Source organism: Microtus oregoni, unplaced genomic scaffold, assembly GCF_018167655.1.
Source record: "Microtus oregoni isolate MIOR12 unplaced genomic scaffold, Mior012 000022F_ref0000154, whole genome shotgun sequence".
Lineage (NCBI taxonomy): Eukaryota > Metazoa > Chordata > Mammalia > Rodentia > Cricetidae > Microtus > Microtus oregoni.
Window position 1 is genome coordinate 27753975 of NW_024543081.1, and position 24842 is coordinate 27778816.

Consider the following 24842-nt stretch of genomic DNA (forward strand, 5'->3'; position numbering starts at 1 on the left):
CACACTTGAGTTCACCCTATGCCCACCCAAAAGTCCATAACTACCAGGCTACCATTTTCTACTAAAGCAGAGTTCTTACGATGTGAATGACTTATAACCACATCCAATGGCTTTTCTCCATCTAAAGTGGAAACTACTTTGGTAACCACTTCCCAAGGAGACACTTGCCCTCCCTCTTCTTCGTGCTTTCAAATGGTCTCCCACTCCTTCCCATGCACATCTGCATCACACGTGTTCCATAATCCAAGCTGACCACACAGATGTTTTCAATTAAAATAAGACGTGGGGATATAGAGAGTAATAAATGCTACATCAACATTAACGATGGCAACTTGACTACTGAGTGTGCCAAATGTATGAATCGTTGGGGGCCAGAAGACTATTATTCCTCTCATGGTTGCTTGAGTTTCCATGGATCTTCTAGGGTGGGAGCATCTTGGAGCTTGCTTTATGTGTACAACATTGTCCGCAGTTGCTTATCCTTCTTATAGCTATCTGATCAGAGTTAGAGGGAACTGGCTCTGATAGGCTGATTGAAAAATACAAGTATTTGGTGCCTTCCAGAAGAGATTTTCTTTCTTTCTTTAATCTGAAAAATATTTATTTATTTATTTTATGTGTATGTGTGTTTTGCCTGTGTATTTTTATACCACATGCATGCTTGATGTTGGTGGAGGTCAGAAGAGGCCGTCAGAGTCCCTGGAACTGGATTACAGATGGTTGTGATCCACCATGTGGGTGCTGGGAGCAGACTTTGGGCTCTCTGCAAAAGCCAAAAGTGCTTTTAACCATTGAGCTATCCTTTCAATCCCCTACCCCCATAAGGAGATTTTCTAAGGATAACTTTGACTTTGTGCAACTGAATGTTTTTGTTGATTGATTAATTGAATGTGTGTGTGTGTGTGTGTGTGTATGTGCACATATGGACATGCATGACATGTGCATCGGCACACACATAGGTCAGAAGACAACTTACTGGAATCAGTACTCCCCTTTCACCTTTACATGGGTCCTAGGATTTGGACTCCTGTCATATTAGTGCGATAAACATCCCTACCCACTGATCCATTTTCCTGGACCAATTTTCAGTTTTTGTGTAGACTCTGGCTTAAGCAGAGGACAGTTCCCTCCAATCTGCTGATTTGTGAGGCTTTTGTAGACTTCCTTGAATCATTATTCTACATGACAAACTCTTCTTCCACATCCCGCTTTTGGTCCATTCTGTACATCCTCCAAGCCCAGCACTTTGGGTCCATTCTGTACACCCTTCCAGCTCAGCTTGCCTCTTCTTGGACACATTCTCATTGTCCCCTTGTCTGCAGCTTGTTATTTACCTTCTTTAACACCACAAAACTCCGAGGAAGACTTTGTGACTCTAACCTTCCACCTTTATTGCATGTCGTTCTTCCATAAAACAAATATTTCCATCACAAGGTAGCCCATTTGCCCTGGAATATAATGTCTACTGAAAAATAAACACAATAACTACTTATCAATTATCATTTGGTAAGAAGACAAAGTTGCATCAGTAACTGCTTCAGTTTTTACTCCTCTTTTCTCCTTTTGGACTTTCATTATGGACCATGACAGAGCTGAGCCAGGAGAGTCTAATCCTCAATAGCCACTATTTTTTCTAAGGCTCTCATTGTCATGACTTTTCGCACATATGCCCCCAGTTAGCTGATGCTTGTGTCCTTTGGACACTCCTAATTACCACTTGAAAGCTTCTTTTCTTCCAAGCCTGACAACACGTTTTAGGTCCACTTTGTATCTGCCTTAGTCCAGTCTGGAAACTGTAAGATAGCCTTTCAGGAAACCCGGCTGCTAGCAGTGTTTTGTTTTATTGCTGCGACGTTGCTCCTAGACTATTTCTAAGGAGGAGAAAATATAAAAATAAGAAAACTACATGTTCATTTACTACCACTTCTTCAATATCAACTTATGGTTAAATCTCTTATTCTCTTAGGATGTCATTGATATAATGCCTCACTATGTGTTGTTCAGAGGAAAAGAGTTTCATGTTGGCAATATGAATGTTAATGTGAACAGCCAGAATTAGTTCAGATTTCTGTGTAGTACTTATTATCCATGTTGCAGATCCCACTGAGCATGTACCAAGTACTGTGGATGTAGGAAGTACCCAGGAAGACGTGTTTGTCTCTCTGCATGATTTTGGATCTAATAGTGTACAGTCACATTGATTTGTCTTGGATTACTTTCAACTGTAGGAAAGTTGTTTGGTAATTAGGTTTACTCATATTAAATCATGACCTTCCATTAACCAGAGCAAGTAATGACATAGAGCAACGTGTGCAAGAACATCTTGTTGTCTACTTAGTAAGGGCCTGGTTCCCACTGTTAACAAGCCATAGGGCAAGAGACTTCATAGCACTTGCGAGGTGAGGGGAGGTAACATTTGCTTGTGCTCAAAGTGTGGATGCCTGGGCTCTCTCCATCTCCTAGGTATCTTGTGCTTTGGTCCTGGCTTATTTGTTCTGGAGATGTGGGAGGCACAGTGACTCTTTATGTCACTTGCATATGTGTGGCCTGGTGTGGCACTTATCATCTATGTGACCTCACGTAAATACTGGAAGACTCTTGGCACTTCTTGCTTGTTTTTTTTTTCTGATACTTCAATAGTGACCACACCACAGCCCGAGTTTGCCTCTGACAGCCCCTCTTTTCCTTCTGTAATCTCACTTACTTTTCATTCCCAAAGTACAAAGTAGGTGGATTTATGGCTTCTATCCATGAGACTCATCAGGAATAGGTTCATTTGAGAAACCTATCAAAGCTATCATCTTATTACACATGGCATCCAGCCCTTGCACCCATGCAGGCCTGCCTCTCTCTTGTCATCTGGCAGCAGAATCTTGGAAGTTAGACAACTACAGGTTTGAACTGAACTCGCTACATACCGGATATGTGTCAGAAGAAGGTATTTGGTGGAAGCTTCAGGTTGAATGCCTGTAAAACAGAGAAATATGGTAACAGGGAGAAAGGAGGGAGGCAGCCTGGTGTAAATGCTTGCCCTTACTGTTCATGTATAACCAGCTGGTAAGAAATGTTAGTTCCCTTGCTGTCAGGGTCTGGTGAGATGAATTACTCCCTAAGGTGAACATGATGAGAACTGCCTGCCTCAGTTCACCAAATGAGGCTTCAAGGAATTAACTTGGGCAGGTTTAATTGATCAGCCTGCAATTTCCACAAGTGGGTGCAGATTAGCCACACTGTATTATGGCCTAATTACATCTGTCCCTCCTAGGAGCCTGCAGAATACATTGTGTCTTTGCTATTAAAATGGGGTTCTTCTAATTAAAACCAAGAAGCTCTGCAAACAGCCTATGGTGCTTTAATTCTGGCAGGCCGAGTTTAATCAGAACAATGGTCCATGCATCCTGATTGCTTCTTTAGGATAAAATTCACCACCTAATGTGCCGTAGGATTGTAATGTTGACTGAAGTTGACAGGACACTTGTTCAGAAGGGCCAGGACAGTTTCCTGGAAGCTGAATAGTTAATGTTTTTTATTACTTGTTCTTAGGTTTTAATTTTTGTTAAATGCTGTCTTAGCAGGCAGGAGACAGTTGGTCTGCCTTTCTCCCTGACTTGGGCATTATGCATTTCTTTACTTACTTGGCTTGGATTTATTGAGGCTTCCTAGTAAGTAGGCTTCATAGGAGTTTTGGGGTAATACAGAGATATTACTTAAGAGATGGTCCTTTATGTTTAGGGAGAAAAGACCCCATGATGTTGGGAGCAGGGATAATGCAACAGAATTAACAGTCTTTATGATTTATAGTCCAATGGGATGGTTCTAGACGGAGCAGATTCCATGTGGCTTGCCATTTTTGTTATTCCACCTCTTAAACCTCATGTCTTTAAGCAGGTAAGTTTTCATTGATCCAGATGCCTCAGTGGTAGGGTTTGGATGAACATGTCAATGGTAAGATTTGTATGATCATGCCTACTGTATATTGATGGAAAATATTCAAGATGCAAATATGAATGTGAAAACCTAAATTTGTAAGCCACGTGTCCATTCTATACTCCCAGTGAACCGGGAGGCTGAGAGGGGAGGATTTCTTTTTTTTTTTTTTATTTTTTATTTTTTTTTATTGAGAAAAGGAGAGAAAAAAAAACAAGTTTCCACCTCCTCCCAGCCTCCCATTTCCCTCCCCCTCCTCCCACCCTACGCCCCCTCCTCCCACCCTTCTCCCCCTCCCCCCACTCCTTTCCCCCTCCCTCTCCAGTCCAAAGAGCAGTCAGGGTTTTCTGCCCTGTGGTAAGACCTAGGACCTCCCACCTCCGTCCATATCTAGGAAGGTGAACATCGAAACTGGCTGGGCTCCCACAAAGCCATCACATTACGTAGGATCAAACCCCCGTGCCATTGTCCTTTGCGTCTCATCAGCCCTCATTGTTCGCCATGTTCAGAGAGTCCAGTTTTATTCCATGCTTTTTCAGTCACAGTCCAGCTGGTCTTGGTGAGCTCTCAATAGATCAGCTCCACTGTCTCAGTGGGTGGGTGCATCCCTCGTGGTCCCGACTTCTTTGCTCATGTTCTCCCTCCTTCTGCTCCTCATTGGGACTTTGGGAGCTCAGTCCAGTGCTCCAGTGTGGGTCTCTGTCTCTATCTCCATCCATCACTAGATGAAGGTTCTATGATGATATGCAAGATATTCGTCAGTATTGCTCAAGGATAGGGTCATTTCAGGTTCCCTATTCTCAACTGCCCAAGGAACTAACTGGGGACCTCAGCTTGGGCACCTGGGATCCCCTCTAGGGTCAGGTCTCTTGCCAACCCTAAAGTGGTTCCCTTAACTAAGAATTGTGGTTCCGTGCTCCCCTGTCCAACCTTCCTTTATCCCAATCCTCCTGCTTTCCCAAGGCCCGACCTCCTTCCCTTCTAACTTTTCTCTCCCCATCTCCCCTTACCCCCAACCCACCCCACCCCAAGATCCCAATTTTCTCCCCGGCAATTTTGTCTACTTCCCTTAGCCAATGGCCAAAAGACACTTAAGGTCATGCTCAACTTCCTTAGCAATCAGGGAAATGCAAATCAAAACAACTTTGAGATATCATCTTATACCTGTGAGAATGGCTAAAGTCAAAAACACCAACGATAACCTTTGCTGGAGAGGTTGTGGAGGAAGGGGTACCCTCATCCATTGCTGGTGGGAATGCAATCTTGTGCAACCACTATGGAAGTCAGTGTTTCGGTTTCTTAGGAAATTCGGGATCAACCTACCCCTGGACCCAGCAATACCACTCTTGGGAATATACCCAAGAAATGCCCTATCATATGACAAAAGCATTTGTTCAACTATGTTCATAGCAGTATTATTTGTAATAGCCAGAACCTGGAAACAACCTAGATGCCCTTCAATGGAAGAATGGATGAAGAAAGTATGGAATATCTACACATTAGAGTACTACTCAGCGGTAAAAAACAATGACTTCTCGAATTTTGCATGCAAATGGATGGAAATAGAAAACACTATCCTGAGGGGAGGATTTCTTGAGCTGGTGATTTGACAATCAGTGTGCTTCACAGAGAAGAACCCAAGCTGAAAAACTTCTGTTTGTTTCTATGAGCATCGGTGTCAAACAGATAATAATGAACGAGTTGTCTAATCCGGTGGAGTCAAGAATTTCTCATCAAGGGGACACCATCCTTTCCTACCAGGTATCAAGGCTCACATGTATCTTTCCTCTTCTGATCTTTGCATCACATTTTCTGATGAAAGAGTTAATTTTCTCATTATATTTTAATGACCTTGTATATAGCCTTTCTCCTTCATTTTGATAATTCCCCTTTTAAAAAAATCTCCTAAGCCAGGCAGTGGTGGTACACGTCTTTAATTCCAGCACTCAGGCGACAGAGGCAGGTGGATCTCTATGAGTTTGGGGCCAGCCTAGTCTGCAGAGTGAGTTCCAGGAAAGGCTCCAAAGTTGCAGAGAAACCCTGTCTTGAAAAACAAAAATCAAAACAAAACAAAAAACCCAACCAAACAAATAAAGTCTCTTTAAAAGGATTTATTTTTTTCTTTAAAAATTAAATTAAGCCTGGCAGTGGTGGGCATGCCTTTAATCCCGGCACCTAGAAGGCAGAGGTAGGTAGACCCCTGTGAGTTCAAGGCCAGCCTGGTCTATAGAGTGAGTTCCAGGACAGGCAGAGCTACAGAGATAGAGAATGAAAGAGACCATGTCTCAAAAAACAAACAAAAAATTGAATTAATATATAATTATATTACTCATCCTTTTCCCTGTCTTCCCTCCAACTCTTCCCAGTTTATCCCCATCCAATCCCCACTCTCAAATTTTTAGCCTCTTTTTGTTATTATTGATATACACATATGCATAAACATATAATTATTACAATTTTCTGAGTGTATATTTTCATTCTTTGTATATTTTCATTCTTTGTGTGTTATTATTTCAGGGCTGATCTCCATATCCAGTTAGGGGCTCACCCACGGGAGAAACTAACTCTTCCTTTCTCAGAAATCATTATTTATTATATAAAGATGTGAGTAAAAATAATAAAACAGAAACATAGGATAGTATCGGGAGGGAGTTCCAGTGAACACTAAAATCACCTGCCTTTAATTTTCCATACATTTTTATACCCCAATACAAAAGGGGGAAAGAAAGCAACAAAAGACTTTTTTAACATGATAAAAAGGACAACTTGAACAGCTAATTCCTTTAACAGTTTGAGACATCAAGTCATTAGCGTTCTGTTGTTTAGGCAGCGAAGCCACTCTAGACCCTGTATTCCGAAGGCAGCCACTCCCCAGGTTAAACCTCCTAATACAAAAGAAAGAGCAGAAGTTTGCTTACATATCCTGACAATTTGTCAGGGTGGAGTGGATCTACCTGGATGAGCCATCTTAATGTCAAAAGAACCAAGTAACCACATCCTGGGTCAGGATGTGTAGCCCTCAGGGTGTAGTTGTCAACAAATTTGAGCAACCTCAAACTCTCTAACCTTCAGACAGGGTGGATATAGGCTCACATTTCTGGGCTTCCACAGGTAATCCTGCAGAAGAGAGGGAAAAGGAATATAGGAGCCAGAAGGGTCCAGAATACCACAAGAAAACCTGCAGAATTAACTGTCTGGGCTCATTGGGGCTCAGAGACTGAAGCGATAACCACAGAGCTTGCATGATACTTACCTAGGTACACTGCATATATGCTACAGTTGTGTAGATTGGTCTTCTTGTGAGATTCCTAAAAATGGAAGCAGGGGCAGTCTCTGACTGTTTTGCTGGCTTTTGGGACCCTCCTCCTCATACTGGGCCACCTTGCCCAGCCTTAAGATTGGAGAGGTGCCCAATCTTACTGTAACTTGATAGGTCATGTTTTGTTGATATCCATGGGAGGCCTGTCCTTTTCTGAACAGAAATGAAGGAGGGGTGGATTGGGGGCCAGAGGACAGAAGAGGGTGAGGGATTGGGAGGAGAGGAGGGAGGGGAAACTGTGGCTGGGGTGTAAATTAAAAAAAAAAAAACGAACAACAAAACAAAAGAAAAAAAGAAGTTTCCTCATTTGGGTTTTTAGGAAAGACATGGCAAAGCATGTGTTCTCCCCTTTGTTAAGGATTAGGCAAAGTGCTGTGGATCCTCTAGTGGCTGCAGGCCCCCAAGCGGTGGTAGTGGGCAGCGGGTCCCAAGAACAGCCAGTCCCAGGCAGGGATGGCGCCCTTCCCTGAGTGGCTGTAGTGGGCCATGAGTCCCAGGCAGGGAGCTGCCTGGTGGGTGAGAGACCTCGATGGGACAGCCAGTCTCACTAGGAGAGACAGACAGATGGGCATGCCTCGAGACCATGCCACAGGTCTCTGAAGGTGGCTGGTCCCAGGCAGGGAGCCAAGCAACTGGCAAGAGACAGAGACATGGATAGACATGCCATGCAGGGTGAAGTTGGATATTTATTTAGTAGGTTATGGAAGGGAAAGGGGAGAAGGAGAGAAGAGCAGAGGGAGAGAGAGAGAGAGAGAGAGAGAGAGAAAGAGAGAGAGAGAAACAGAAGAGGAAAGGGGAGAAGTGGGGAGAGACAGAAACTGCTTCTTCCAGAGGGAGACAGAAAAGGAAGGGACTCAGGCTGGAAACTGAAGATAAGCTTGCCTCAGGGTAGACTGGGGAGGGAGTGGGCATGGCTTGTTTCTTAAAGGGACAGAGCAGACCATTACACCCTTGACAGCTGTGCAAATGGGGAGGGAGTGGGCATGGCTTGTTTCTTAAAGGGACAGAGCAGACCATTACACCCTTGACAGCTGTGCAAATGGGGAGGGAGTGGGCATGGCTTGTTTCTTAAAGGGACAGAGCAGACCATTACACCCTTGACAGGTGTGCAAATGGATGTTGAAAAGTTAACTTAAATGCCTAGACTCACAGAATTAATGTATGATACAGCACAGCAAGAACTTTGTTTTTGGGCTGGAGAGATGGCTCAGAGGTTAAGAGCATTGCCCGCTCTTCCAAAGGTCCTGAGTTCAATTCCCAGCAACCACATGGTGGCTCACAACCATCTGTAATGGGGTCTGGTGCCCTCTTCTGGCCTGCAGGCATAGACACAGACAGAATATTGTATACATAATAAATAAATAAATAAATAAATAAATAAATATTTTAAAAAAAGAACTTTGTTTTTCTGAAGATTTTCTTTCTTAAAGTTAATGTACATCTGTTTGTGTTTGCATGTGTGTGTAGGTGTGTAAAAAGGCCAGAAGAGGATGTTGGATTTCCAGGAGCTGGAGTTAAAAGTGGTTGTGAGATGCTTGATGTGGATGCTGGGAACTGAACTCCAATCCTCTGGATGAGCAGCAAGTGCTTTTAACCACTGAGCAACCTTGCCTGTCCCTTATTTGTTAATAAAACTAATAAAAATATTTAATATAGGGCTTGATGTATGGCATGTTAACCTTAACTGTGACATTTTAGCCCTATTATGAAATAAATTTTAAAGAAGTTACAAAGTGCTGTATTTGATGAATGCACTTTAAGTTTTAAACTACTTCCCAGCTGCTGAATTTGTTGGTCTTTGTTGTTGTCACAAACATTTTTTTACATGAATCTAAATTATGTCTGGATTAATGAGTTGCATCCTAGAAATACAATATCTATAATATCTGCCTATATCTATCTATCTATCTATCTATCTATCTATCTATCTATCTATCTATCCATCCATCCATCTATCTATCTATCTATCTATCTATCTATCTATCTATCTATCTAATACATAAGTGGAGTTATTGCATCAAAGATTGTGAACTCTTGCCCCACTATTATCAAGTTACTTTCCATGACACAAAACTACCTAATATTGGTTGAAAAGAAGAGAAAGACATTTGTCTGGAAATCCCTTCTGTATTTGTTTGGTTTGATTTGGTTAAGAAAACAGAAACACTCCAAGTATTTTAGGAAAATGAGTTTAGTCCAGGCATTAGTGATTGTAAGAGGAAGGCAGTGGGAGCTGCAGCAAGAAGATGGGAAAGGCCATCACAAACAACTCCAGCACAACACACTAGAGTTTCTGGGGAAACTGGAGCTCCTGGCAATGTCCTGCAACCCATCCCAAGCACTCTTGTAATTGACAAGCAAGAAGTCACTCTGAGTTCTGAAATACCCCCAACTGTGACCAGTAGAAGTTTCAGCTTCTTCACTTCTGCCACTCACTTCTGCCTGAGAGTTCTTCTCTTTTGCGAGTTCAGATTCTGAATTAGGTAGTTGCTTCCAGAATACACAGATCCCCCTAAAGAAAGGAGAAGTGTCAGAGCTGAGCTTCTCTCTGGCAACCTAGAAAGCTCCCACCCCAACTTATGTCCTTAGAAGACTCTGGTAGAACCTTTAATTGCCCTGCCAATTAGAAAGGAAAGATGAAGCCTTTTTACTTTCTAATTTGTTTATTTTGGCAGAGAATCGGACATTTCTTGTCCATTATTGTTCCTGTAGGTCAACACATTTCATCCAACAAATATTCTTGAATACTCAGGATGAATGCTTGAGGCTTTGTGGGTAACTGAAGGAAAAGCCTCCTTATAAAGTTTACAGTCCATAGCAGGAAGATTAGGAAAAGGAATAATAAAAACAAACAAACAAACAAAGAAAACAAAACAAGAATTTTGGATATTAACACATATTACAGAGATAATTTTGGGTGATTTGAGAATGCACAGGAGAGATCAATGAGTGTTCTTCCATGAATCTGGAGTCTTTGGAGGTTATCTGCCCCACAGAAACAGGGGTCTTTGTTCATTTTTTTTAACTACCCAATTTTATAACTGTAGAAATATAATTTAACCTGTAGAAAGCCAGCAGTGATGTAATTAATTTATGTCTACCAAATGCAAACTGTATCTGGTGGAATGAAATTGATTTCTACACTGTGCATATTGAGCATTTCTGCCCATTTTGCATGCATTTGTAAATTCATCCCAGCATCCCTATGCGAGCATTGGTTGTAACATCTCATTGGTTTCCTCTGACTTAAAGCAAACCTTTGATGCATGGTTGATTTATGTGTGTCAGAGGCCAATACAGCCTTTAGCAGTTTGGAAAACATAAGCAAGAAGAATAATTTCAGTTAGCATTAAATATCTTGAAGGAATTGGAAACTATGGGCAGGGCCAGTCAGTCTCATTGAGGAGTTGAATTTTGTGGATAAAGACAACACTCACATGCAGAGGAGAGGAAGAGTGTTTTAGGAAGAGGAGACAGCTGTGTAAGTCTGTGAGACACAAATAAGTTGTCACATTCCAGAAACCTCTTGCAGTAGGTAAGGAGGTGAATGGTTTGAGGTGTGACTGAGAGGCAAGTTTAGTTTGGGCCTTCTAGGCTATAGACAGGAACAAAATTTTTATTCTACAATCCAAGAGAGTAGATTGCAGGTTCGTACAGTGAAGTGCCACCATCCTATATGACTCAAAACTGGATTTGTTTATCTTTCCCCCGAGTGTTCATTCTCATTTTCTCCTCAAATTATTATTACTAATCTTGACATTTTAATTGGCTTATCAGGAGGAAAAATATAGTTTTATTTTGGGTTAATAATTATGAACAAATATAATTAAGAAAGTAATATATAATAATTGAAGAGACATTTGCAAAATTAAAAAAACAATGCACCAAGAAAGAGGTTGAGGAGATGGCTCGGTGGACAAAGTGCTTGCTTACAAGTATGGGAAACATAATTATGATTTCCAGTACTCACAGAAATGCCGGACGTGCACAGTGGCTGGCTGGCACAGTACCCCACTGGTAGTCCCAGCACTCATGTATGGAGGCAGGATCCCCAGAACAAGTTGGCTCTCTAAACTAGCTCAACCAACAAGCTCTGGGTTCAAGTGAGAGACCCTGCATATAAGGAGAACAGTTGAGGAAAGTACCTGACATCAACTTCTGGTCTCCGCATGCATGCACACATACCAAAAGCTTATGTTCACACACGTGTGTACCACACACATTTGCACCTGTAGACATGTGAACATGCACACATACTTATGTACACCACATACCCACAAATGGGAAAAGAGAATGTACTAAGAAAAAGTGTTTAGCTTTTGAAAATATGAGACATAGCTTCTGGACCACTGTTTGTGGTTTCATGAGCATCTTCGTGTCTAGAACTCTTCATCCAGGTGATACAATGCATAAAGTATCTTCCAAGATAATTAGGTCCACTAATATTCCTGTGACCTGTGGTCACTGGCCAATAATAGCTAATTGATCCTGCCTGCCGCAGCAGGTGTCAGGGGCACCTGAGTCTTCTGCGCCAAACCCAGTCCATTTCAGGCCTCACATCTGTTCTTCCTTCCTCTGAGAGGCACCCTCTGGAAAGGTTCTTCCGCCCCTGGCAGTCCCTGGGGTAAAGTGGTAAGCTTCCTCCGAGCTCCCAACCAGGAACACACCTGGGGAAAAAAATTAACTGTGGAAAAAAAGGCTGTTTCGAGCAAGTGAGAGGAAGCTCAGAGGAGGTGTCAAGGGCCGGCATGACAGAAGAGCAGGAAATGACTGCTTGGAACCAGGCTTGGTACGTAATCAAGGTCAATCCTTTACCCAAGGATTACTGTGTAAGTGCCCAGTCACAACTACGACTAATTCTACACCCAACTACTTATTGCTGAATTCTGTCTCAGAGATTTCCATTCTGATGGGAGTGGGCCTTTGACAGGTTCGCTCAAGTCCGCTGGCTTTGGGAAATACATTTCCTTAATAGATTTATAGTGTCAAGCTTTCCCGTGAATATTGGTGGCAATGCAGTCGTCATAAAAAGTTCTACTGTTTCTTTCGTATGTACCCTAAACTTGATTTTGCACTGAGGACTTGATGTACATTTGCTCAAAAATTTAAGAAATGCTTCCAAACTAAATCTGTGTGATCCTCATTTTCCAGAAGGGGGGAACGGGTAACACCTAGAGATGTTTCACCACAATTTCATAAGAAGCACACGGAGAGATCAGGATTTAGTGTTGGGTCTGCTGGTCGTGTGGGTTCTATATCAAAGTTTAATCATTCAAGTCCACTGTAGTCCCTGGAGAGATTGCTCACAGCCTTCAGAGTTGAGGGATCTGACACCACCCTCACACTCTTCCCTTTGCTGTGATGAAGCCAGCATGATTCATGGAAAACTCAGCTGATGCTCAGTGGTCTGGATCTCTGGGAGGTGGTTTTCATGCAGCCCAGAGAGCATTGCCCTCGGAGATGATGCACTCCTCACAGGCTTTGAAGAGTTAGTTTTCCCCCGCCTGTAATTATGGTCTCCATTAATTTCCTAGAGTTGATGTAAAGGTTAGAAGGCATATAATAGATGTTTATTAAAGCTCAACTTCCTTTCAATAGCACATGGGGATATAGCCATGAATCAAAGAACTGCAGTCTCTGCTTTGATTTCTTTTCATGTGAAATTCTAGGTCAACTAAAATAAGGCAGTCAAAAAAGCACACACATGAGCTATTTTATCAGTGCTGGGAAAGATGCATTGATTGGTATGCCTACAAATTCTCTTTAGACGAGGTGTGTGCAGAGGTCTTTGAAGAATAGTGAAGTGTAAGCAGGTAATTGGAGACAAGTAGGACTTAATCAAGTAAATTTCTTTGGAGAGTGGAAGAGATAATTTCAAGAAGGAAAGTAGCAGTGAGAGCGTCACAAACAGGGAAGGATTTATTGGTTGTACCGGATGAACATGTGGGTAGGAGTCTGAATGGGCTGGGGAAGATTTACATTTAAGTACCCCCTTGCACGTGTGTACCACAATGCCCCTTCAAAGTACTGAGGAGATATCACCAGAAATGTATGCTTTTCTATTCGTCCATGCTTACTACCCCCCCCCCCCAATAATGAATTGGTTCCTAAGGACTTGAAATTTGAGTTGCAAGAGTGTCCTTACATCCGGGTTTGTGCAGGGCAGTTCTGCCATATGTATGTGATGTTAGATTAGCTTAATCATTCATACAGCTCTTTCATCCTAAAATTTGTGTGGGGGCTTTACACACAAGCTATGACCCCAGAACTGGGGAAATTCACTCATTGTGAGTCTGGTTGTCAGCCTGAGTAGAGAGGTGCCTTCTGGGGCTATTTCTCTTCCCTTTTGGTCTTCTAGGATTTGTATCCATTCTCGAGAATGATGTCTAGTTGGATAATGACAGTTCAACAAAGAGTGGAAAGTACCTTTATGGACGACATTATGACTGTCGCCATCATTGATGGGGATACAGATTGTTGTTATGGAAAAGCCTGTGGAGTGGTGAAACCACCAATTAGGCAGAGTGTCTCCTTTTCTACAGAGTAGAAGAAATGATTTCTCTGTACTTCCTCTCAGGGTGCTCTGTGCCTGCTACATTAGGTATATTTCAGCTCATCATTGTTTTCAGATTTCCATTTCCAGACAGGCTTTGTCAACCCTGGTGGCTGTAGTCATGGCTCTTTACTGGGTGATTCCAGCCAGAGCGATTGTTGAACCCTGAGGACTTTGGCCTTCTCCAAGGAGTTATTTAGGATATTTTGTACAGTGGCCTTCAGAGGGTAAGCTTAGGATGGACTGTAATTAGTGAGGGCTGCAATCATACTATTCCTTTTGTTGTTTGCAAAGAGAACATTTGCAGAACAGGCTTGAGATCATGCCACCAAGACACCATGTCCAGTGTGAGTGTTTTGTGACCTCATGGAGACTTCCCTTACCAGCTTCATTCATGAATGAGAAACCAAAGGCAGGGGCTTGATCACAAAGCCCAGCAAGACCACTGGACTCTGGTTTAGCATTTGCATTTAGAAGTTGGTGAGAGGGAGAAGCCTCTCTCTCTCTCTCTCTCTCTCTCTCTCTCTCTCTCTCTCTCTCTCCTGGCAGCTCTGCTTTTTGCTCTGAATTCTCTCTCTAGCACATGACAGGATCTGGCAGAACTAGTGGTCAGGGGAGCGTGATGGAGGAAGTAACCTTTTCTCTCACTGGGAGAGATTTGCTTCATTGAAACATGAAGTGCAACTTCACAGGGCTGGGTCCTAGCAGGCTTGCAAAGGGCAGTGTGTCGGCAACAAAAGTCCTCTCATTTTTTTTTTTTTTAACTTTTGTCAATGAAAACCCAGTTAACCGCAGGAAGAGACGACAGCACTCGCCATTCCATTCACATGCCCGATAATGAACTCCATTGTCAAGAAAGCCTCCGGGCATTATCTGATGCTGCTATTTCTGCTGGCCAGCATCTGCACATCTCCCACATGACTCCGTGGCGCACAGCCTCCTTGCTGGTGGGTGACGACCAACTGCCTAACATTCTGCAGATTCCCAACGCTTGATTGGATATTCAGCCTTTCAAAATGACCACAGCCATGTGGCCCTCAAGCCTTTTGACGTGGGACATAGTTCCGGGGGGCATTGTGTTACAAAGGACGTTTCTTATGGTTTTTAAATATGCAGTGAATTTTTGGAAAATACATCTTCTCTCCTCTCTCTCTCTCTCTCTCTCTCTCTCTCTCTCTCTCTCTCTCTTTCTCTCTCACACATATACTATATAGAATTTTTAGTGCACCAGGGTTTGTAAACTCAGTTATGTGGGTGAAAGGGGAGTATCAGGGTGTGAGGATATACATGCTACCGGTCCTCTGTTAGATGCTTCAAATACACGATACGATCTTGTTACCTCCATACCAGACCTATAGGGAAGGTCATCTGCATTTTACTGAACGAAGCAGAAACTGAGACACAGAAAGTCTCACAGATGAAAAGCCTCACAAATGAAAAAGATGTACCAGAAGGCTAATGCCAATTGATGGCACTTACATGCTGGGATTAGTATTAAGCTTGTCATAGGCATTTCCTTCCTCAATCTGCAGACTGTCTTGTATGATATGCAGTGTTATTTTCTCTCATAGATTAAAAAGCTCTAGTTCCCAGGGGGAGATAAAGTCGTCTTCTGTCAAAGAGGGACGGTCAGGATTGGAACTGTACTTGTGTGTACTCTTGCTGCCTCCTTTCTGATTCTGTCTTTGGGACCAGGGACCCCTGGGAGTAATCAGGCTTCTGTCAGTATATGTTCAAGGAGGTGAAGGTGCCCAGAGCTGACTTTGCACAAGATTCCAACTCTGCTCAGTTTCGTCACTTTCTCAGAAAGCTGTGAAGGCGTCCCGAGTATAAAGCCTGGTGAGGGGACTAAGGTTCAATGATTGCAGTTTTATGTGACACAGAAGAGCACATGTATGTTCTTTATGCAGAGGCATGTGACATTTTGGGAGCACTACAGTGGCAAAACTGGCGTAACTAGGAGCTGCTGACTGTGAGAAGATAAACCCACCTTCTTCAAACATCCCAGTAACTGGTACTAAAACCTATGTTCCGGGGAAACTTTCTTTCCTTCTTGTCAATGGTCCAATTTCCAAGTATATGACGTGGGACATCCTGTGTGTATAAAGTTGGCCAGTTTCAGACATAAATTTGGAACCGAGACTATGCATACATTTTTAATTTTTACAGTAACCCAGAGGGTAGGTATTTTCCAAGAGAGGAATCCCAGACTGAGGAGGATGAAGCAACTTAGAATTAGTGACTGATGGGGCTAAGCTTGTCAGTCCTGTCTGAGAGTCATTCGTGGGATGTCAATCATTGCAGTGTGCCTCCAGATACATGAATAATGCTTGCTGCTGAGCTTAAACACTGGGCTTTGCTTTAACATCTGTGAAGCAATAGTCTCGAACACTGGGGACCTAGCATTAGCTTTCTAGAGCCCACCAACTCTAACTTTACTTATAAGTGTTTTGGTTTTGATCCCAAGGAAGAATGTAGCAATGTGCTGTCTCTATTTGTTTTCTTTCCTTCTGCAAGAGCAAGCAGCACCTCGTCTTGAGTTGGTGCACAAGGAACATTTGCTGAGTAAAATGAGAATTTTGCTTAACTGGTTTATTTCTTTCTTGGCTAAACAAGACTAGAAACAGACAGCAAGAAGAGAGGAACACTCAGGACAGCAAGATGTGGCAATGAACTGGAAGGAAACAGGAAAAAAGACTATAAAAATAGACTGAGGATTTCAAAAGCATGAAAGTTGGGTTTCTAATGTTGGGGCAAATAACCCCAGGCATGGCAAAAATCTTTTGTAAAGTTCTTCCCACCTTTTCCAAAGCAAAACATTCATGGAGGAGATGATGCATTTTCAGCACAGTCTGATAAACAGGAAGTTGCTCACTGTGTAGTTGACTGTCCTTGGCGTTTGTCCAGCTCAACTTGTCCGGTTTCCCCCCACTACTAAGAGGATTAGCATCTTGGCACAGCTGTCTCATATGCCCTTGTATTTGTTAGGAAGCACCGTCGTGGCACCGTCGTGGAAAGTGCCACAAAATCTCTCATTAGGAAGAAAGTCTCTCATTCTGTACTGAAGTGGGCAGCACAGTAAATCCTCAGAAAGATGGCTCTGAGGGTGAAGGTACTTGCTGAACAAGCCTGACAACATAAGTGTGAACCTGAAAACCTAGGTAAAAAAAAAATTAGATGCAGTTGCACACATCTGCACACATCTGTAATTCTAGAATTCAGTGATGATGTGGAAGTCAGAGACCATTGACTCACCCAGAAGCTTACTGGCCAGCTAGAATAGAGTGCACAGCATTGACAAAACAAGAGAGATATATCATTGTTAAAAAAAAAGGTGGAAGGGGAGAGCCAACTTCTGAATGCTGTCTTCTAGCTTCCACATATGTGAAGTGATATGTATGTTCCTGCACTCATGTAAAAACACAGCAAACACATACCCTCATATAAAAGAATAATGACCACCACAAAAAAGTGTACCTTAAGACTCCCTAGGCTTGTTTCTATGGAAACTAAAAATTTAGTGGGAAAGAATCACTCAAAATTATATGCTAAGAACCTAGTGAGAAAGAACCAGCAAATGGGGATTACATATTGTGTTCTTTGGTTTGTTTTTCAAGCTTGAGGTTATGCCAATGCTGTTTTGTGAGTATTTATGTTCATCTTTAAGTTAAAATATTTTCAAACATCTAGACATGGGGACATGTACCTTTAATCCTAGCACTAGAGCAACAGAGGTAGGTGGATATGGGGTTGATGTCAGTATGGTCTAAATAGTTAATTCCTGGCCAGTCATGCAGGGCTAATAATCAGACCTGGTCTCAATTTTTTCTTATTAGTTATTTCCAATGTTAAAGTAGGAGGAATTTTCTTTCCCTCTCCCTTTTACCCTTCCTTACTCTTTCTCTGTGTTGTTGGGGAGCTACTTGGAAACCACTGTAAATTGATTAAAATAGCTGTCATGATTTGCTTAAACTACCATGAAGTTTTCTTGAGGACACGCAATACTGGCCATCCAAAGACCACTCAGTAATGAGAATCAGCAATATCAGAGGGAAGAGCTAAACCTAGCCTTCGAGGGGCTTTTAGGCTTGAAATGTTCCTTCCATGAGAGGCGCCTTCTTGAAAGTGGTACACTAGGTCCAGGGTTCTATTTTCCTCTTTTTGTTTTCAAACTGTACTCTTGGGAAGTTGCAAAAGCTGAACAGAAAGTATGAAATCTGGAAGTTTAAAAAAAGGTGCAAAACGTCCCCAAAGTGGCCAATTCTGAGAAACAGAGGACTTTTCGGTTACTTTAACTGCCCCAAATCTCATTTCATTGATTTTCCTTTTAATTAATGAATTTTGTTCTTTGACTTTGTTCCTTCTTAATGTAAAGAATTAAGAAAGCCCATTGTTAAAATTAAAGTTGCGTTCTCTCTTCAAAATTCGACCTTGGCATCCCGGAAATTCCTCTTTTGGTTTGTCAGACCACGTTGAATGAAGACATTCCATATGCAAAGTACGGAAGGTCTGAGAGAGAATGGTAGAGGCGACACAGTGTGGTTTGAGGACTTCATTCAGGTCTGGTTTGTTGAGAGAATCTGAGTCACCCCAGCCTCACCTCTGTGAGTGGCTGTCTATGGACGGTCTTGGAGTCGTGGTAGACATAGCACTCTGCATTGAAATAGCTATGTATTCCTTATGCTCTCTGAACGGTGGAAGTTTTTGACTCTTGAATGGGGATACATAACTTATAGCTGCCTCGCTGAGTGTTATTGTGAAAGTCAAGTGAGGAAACAGGACAAATATTCTACATATAGTAAACACTGTGATTATCAGTCTCTACCAACTTTTAGTAGACCCAGTGGGGTTATGTGGAGGTCGAGCATTGGTTGTGTGTGAGGTGTGTGTTTTGAACTCCATTCAGGATATTAGGAGGATGGGAAGAGAGAAAACGTGGCTCACATTTGTTCATCATCTGCTGACTGCTGGGCTCTGCCTCTCTTTTCTTACTACATCCTAATTAATTCTCAGAGCACTCTGTCTCAGTGGGAATTACTATATGTTTTCATCCCTTTATAATTACAAAACGTAAGCTCATGGAGTGTCTTTCCTTCCTTGGGTCAGAGAGCAAAGTAAGTGCCAAGCCTAGGAAGGACATTTTAGCTTTCCTTTGAGTTGATTATGCTAAGTAGCCAAACTCATAATCTCAGAAGGAAGTTTTAGGAAGTTCCCAGAGATGGACCCCGTCCCACTGCTTTCATTTTTAATAAGATTTGGGTTATAGGTTTTTTTGACATGCTGATTGATGGTGACTTCCTTCTGTCTATACATGGTGTATGTTTCCTAGCCTTTAGGTGCTTTTTAAGGCTTTTGTCCTGAACACAGAGAAAAGATGAAATGGTCTTTAACTGAAGTTTTCCATTTGAAGTGTTCCATCCTAGTGAGACTGGGGAAAACTCATTTGATCAAGTTCTTTCTCAAGGCCCAGTTCACTTTACACCTCTGCGTGTTTTCATGAGCTGTTGCTCATATTTTCTGGTCTTGATCTCCCTTCTACAACCACCGTGACTATTACCTCATATGCCAAGGCTTTCTGTGCATTTGGGGATGGTACAATGTTCCCTATTTTTCGTGTCTTGGCAGCTGTTAGAATGTAGTATGTGTAATTAGATTCCCACCTATCTCCACTAAGCTAAGAGCTTTGGAAGGAATGAATTATACTATGATTTAGTTTATTAATATCTAGAAAATTAGTGAATTGAAGAAAAATAGCTCTGCTTTCCAAATACTGTGACCTGAGATTCTTACAATTTTTCTTTATAGGATAACCATCTATGCCTACTTCTCAGTCCTTTGCTTTTCCACAACACCCTCATTTTCAATCTTGTATGGTCAGAGCAATCTCAGAATAGTGCTCAGTGATGATTATTTTGGTCCAAACTATATTTTGTTGATTTCCATTCTTTGTCTGGGCCTCTTGGGGATTCTGATTTAATCTGCTCGGTGCCTTCCTTGCATGGTAAGTTTGCTTAGCTATAACAAGCCCATGTAAGGGAGACATTAGGCTTAGTTCTGAGATCCCAGTATTTGAGGAAGAGATATACATTCGTGCAAGAGGGAAACCATTCATGAAGGCTGGGGGCTGGGGTGGGGATAGCAGTTGAAAAGGATATGAAAGCCACTTCCCTTTTCTCATGTGAGTAGAAACCCCAGCTAGCGTTATCAGAATCAGTCATCTGTGTGATCATTCATTCATCTCTTCATTCATTCATTCACCTTGGGTAGACTGGATCATCAGAAGAGCTGTTCAATGGCCTCTCTTTTCCCCTCTTCTGGACCCTTCCCAGCCTTTCCTAGACAGCAATGACCATGGCCTTTTCATGGTTCTATGTTGTTCACTAGATAAAGTGCACATTCCTTAGCGTGACATGTGAGATTGCTGACTGAGTCCCTGCCTACTGGTCCTTCTACCTGCTCTCTAAGCTCCTTAAATACTGGTCTCCATGTCAGTTTTCCACTCTCTGTTTCCTGTCTTTTCTTCTAAATGTTTTCCCACTTTTCAAAACATAGCCATGCCTTATCTCTATATCATGGCTTTCCTTGAGTCTGTCAACCAGAAGGTGTAAGCCTCATTTCTCCGTCACAGCATTGCTGCCTACCCAGTTTCAGTCCGTCTCACCAAGTCCTGAGCCTTGTAGATCTTTGTCCTTGCACTGATCTGCAAACTTTTCATAATCAAGGTCCATGCATTCTTTCTTATAACAACAGTTCTTGATAAAGAATTGGTATTAAATAAATATATCTCAGATGAGCATATTAACTGCATGCTGCATGCTATGGAATTTGAGTACTGATTTGAATCCAAGTAAAATTATTTACAGATTTTATGCATGGCAGAAAGAAAACTGGATTTGTGCTTTAATTTAGAGTGAGAATGGATGGGGTTGGAAAAAACTGGAAGCAGAGAGAGTAGCCTCTCTTATCATCCTCTATTTCTTGTCCCTCCTACCATTATGTTATATTCTGCCCAATCTAAGGAGTGTTCTCTACCTTAGCAAAGTTCTAGGTAGAACATCCCTGGGCTTGTCTCCATAATATTTTGTATGTTCTCAATGGTCATATAATGAGCATAGTGTTTATTGAGCATCTTAGTATGTGCTGAGTATTCTATACTTTCAAAGGTGATCATGAGGCTCAGAGAGTTTATGTCATTTCTACAGTTTAGAAAATTTCATCTGTTTAGATGAAATGATCAGTGAGCTATGACTCGGAGTCTAACTTAGTTTCTGGTCTTGCCTAGAATACTACGTCATGGTTTCTTCTTGTTTCTGCACCTACATTATACTAGACTACCTGGCAGGTCATGTGCCATTAGATTTAGTTCTATATATCCAGGTAGCACATTGTTTGGTTCACAGACATCTTGAGGTCTCAGAGTAGTTTGTGGTGTTTCCATTCTGTTGCCTCTTAGTAATGGTGATGATTATGTTTTCTTTTTGTCCCCCATGTCTCTCTGAAATCTTTCATAAATCCAGTCCCTTCCAGTTTTCCACTTGGTTGGGTCACTTCTTTCTGTGGAATTTTCTCTTCTGTTAATATGCCCTAGGTGCCATAAAACTATTGCCCCTGTTGTGATAATGTGACTTCTTATCCTTCTAGGAATCTGTCATTCCAAGAGTAGCTATGACTTACTCTTCAAAGTCCAATGGCCCATATCATCCTGTTAGCAAATCCACACATCCCAAATATACCTTCTCTTGAAAGACCGTAACATTCACCCCAAAGAAAAAGAAAGAAAATAGAGGATAACATGATCCAGCAAATTCTCTTATTCTACCACTAGGGTTGTGGGAACTTGTTTCATAACAGAGTCTAGACTGGCCTATTGTCACCCCTCCTATAAACAAGAATACCAACAGCTGTTCTGCAGAATGGTGAGAGACTTTGATGTGGTCCTAGATAGGAAAGCTCCTTATTTAAACCCTGACCCTCACTCTGCTGGGTTGACTCTGAGGGTTCTTGTGACAGGCTACTGTGTATTAAGTGGCTTAGTTGGATAGAGGTTGGGAAATTTATTTTGGTCAAAGTTAATTTTCTGCTTACTTACCATGTGCCATACCCTGGATAGGTGCTTCCATATTTGTGTTTCTATAACTTTACTATGGGATTTGGCAAATACCTAAAAAGGGTCAATAAACATAGCCAATATTTCAGCTCTGAAGATCTTATAGTCTCTATCATTCTATTTAACTTTTTTTTAGTAGTTGGAAATCATCCATGAATGGATGATATGTAAATGAATAATCTTAGGTGTGTTTTAATGAATTTTTTTTTTTACAAAATATTCAGTAAGCTGAAATTGGCATATTGGTCAACTCCCCTGTTTTTTGAATGTTTGTGGCCTAGTTTCAATGTTTCATACTGTACCTTCTTATACACAAAAGACAACACATTCCTCCTAAAGCATCATTAGCCTTCATATAATTTGTTTGCACTCTGATAAGAATGAACATCAGGGCAGGTACTCAAAGCATTCTAATCCAACTCCTCAAAGCTTTTGAATCTGCCTTTGTTTGCCTTGAGAGTTACCTGTTGCATCCTGAGTAGGCCTTGCCTCACCTTCTAGCTAGAAACTCCCTCTTTTGTCTAAGTCCAATATTAGATGGTTTCATGACATCCTCCTGACTTTTCTCCATCCTTCAGAGTTTTCTCCTGGTTCTATTTTTCTATGTTTATCTCATGTAGGAACACATTATTCCATGGCTGATATTTGAGATTCTATTTTTGCAATGTTAAGGTAGGATTTTCCTCTTGACTTTTCTACTAACTAGCTATATGATCTGTGTAAGTTGTGTAAACTCTCCAAATCCCAGTTTTCTTATTATAATACCTACCACAAAGGGCTGTTTGCAATTCAAAAAGGAATGTGTATATTTTTAACACATGTGTGGTCTGGGGTAAGCCTTCATTCATTCATCCTTCGGCCAAGTATTGGTCACATATCTTCAATGTGCCAATCACCTTTAGGATAATAGCCACAGTTACAAAATGTGCAAACAACCAAGCAAACTTTAAACTCAGATACATGGGACCTTCCAAACTCACTCTTCTTATCCAATAATGACCTTGAAAATAAATGTTTTCATGAAGTTTCTAACTTTTTTCATCAGCATTAGAATTTTTGGTGGCTGAATCCTGCTTCATACCAAAGCCATTAGAACTTCCACTGTGCTTCTGGAGTTCAGTCTGGGTAGATAGTCATCGAATGAATGCATTTAATGAGCAAACCAATAAAAATGCCTTGTGTGTCTTTCACTTCTTTCTGTCCTCAATCTGAGTGATAACATTTCACCAATATTTATTTTTACTTTGATCTTTTAAAGCACTTTTCATACTTATCCAAATTCTACCCAGAATTCTCATTGCTCTCCAGACCATGATGTTCAAACCACACTTCTCATGCCATGCATTTGAATAGTCAGTGGCTTAAGTTGGTGCCAGGCCCAATTTTCCCAGTGTCCATTGCTGCCTCCCTCATTGCTTTTGACAGGAGCCAGTCTCACCACATCACACTTGGCCTATTGGAAAGGCTGAAGTTGCTTCCCCAGACCCAAATATTTGGTGGCTGAGCTCGTCTTCCATTGCCCTACGAAACCTTTCATTGAAGATAGCACATGGATTCTAATTTGTTTAAAATGTCTCCAAGTCCTGGAATAAATTGAGTCAAACCCAAGACCCCAAAGCTATCCTCCCTAGAGAAACTGAGCATTAAAGAGCAGAGACTAGGGCGCGGAGACCTGCAGGAATGCAGAGGTCTGTAAGATGCTTCCAATACACTCTATGAGGTTTGGCGAGAGTCAGAACTCTTGTAGCCAGGCACGTTCTGCATGGAGTTAAACTGGCTTGATATTGTGTTTTGGGAAACCCTTGCTCTCAGGGTTCATTAATTCATGACTGTCCGTTAATACATGAAGTCAATACCATATAAACCTGGCAAGGCTAACGTGACAACCTGGTCTAGTTATTTAGGTGAGTCCTTTCACTCAGGCTCTTGAAGCTCATCCAGTCCAAATCTCAAAAACATTTTTATCTCCATAGAATTTAGTCTCATCACATCAACAAAGGCACTGTGTTGAACCTCAGGCTTTTATGCTTGAAGGGATACATGTTACAAGCCAAGAGATTTGACCTTCTTGACTATCCCATTCTGCCACAGATGGCCCACATCAGAAACTTAAAAGTTAACTTTCCAGTTCTACCATTTATTGTCTAATCAGTCTCCAATACACAACATTCCATTTTGACTGCACTGACCTCTCTCACACGTTTAGCCCACAGTCGTGTTGTCCTTCCCTTAGACTATGGACACAGAGGGGGATAGTCTCCCTTTCCATTTCACTTACCAGTCAGCAGTTACAGCAATGCATTTTATGCATTTTATGTAAAAATGCATCGACTCATGCCATTCCACTGCATAGATATCCTGAGTGATCTCCTTTGTCCTTAGGCAAAGATGCCAAATCATAGACCTAGCCTATAAGCTTTGGCACAACTTGGCTTTTGCTTCATTTGGCTTTGTGCCATCATCTGTTGCCTCTGTGGTCTGCCATATAGGACTTTGTCTATACCCAAGACAAACTAGACTATCACCTCTAGGTATTGTAACATTTTGAAATTATGTTTATTTACATGGTATATGTGTGCATGTGTGTGTGTTCCTGTGTACATCCCATAATGTACACATGGAAGTCAGAAGACAACCTATGGGAGTTGGTTCTCTCCTTCAATCATGTGGGCCTATCAGGCTTGGCTCTGGGCACCTTTACTCTCTGAGGCATCTCCCTGCCCTAATGTCTTTAGTGTGGTTCTTGTTCTTTTGTCTTGAATGTCTTCTTATCAGTTGTACCGAACCTCCAGAAAGCCAGTTTAGCAGCTACTTGCTTCAGGAAACTTCCTGTGGATTGTAAACTCCTTCCCTGTGATTTTCAAAGGACTGTAGACCCAAGTGCATCACAATACATACTACATAGCATTTTGACCTCTTCTCTTTGTGGTTTAATC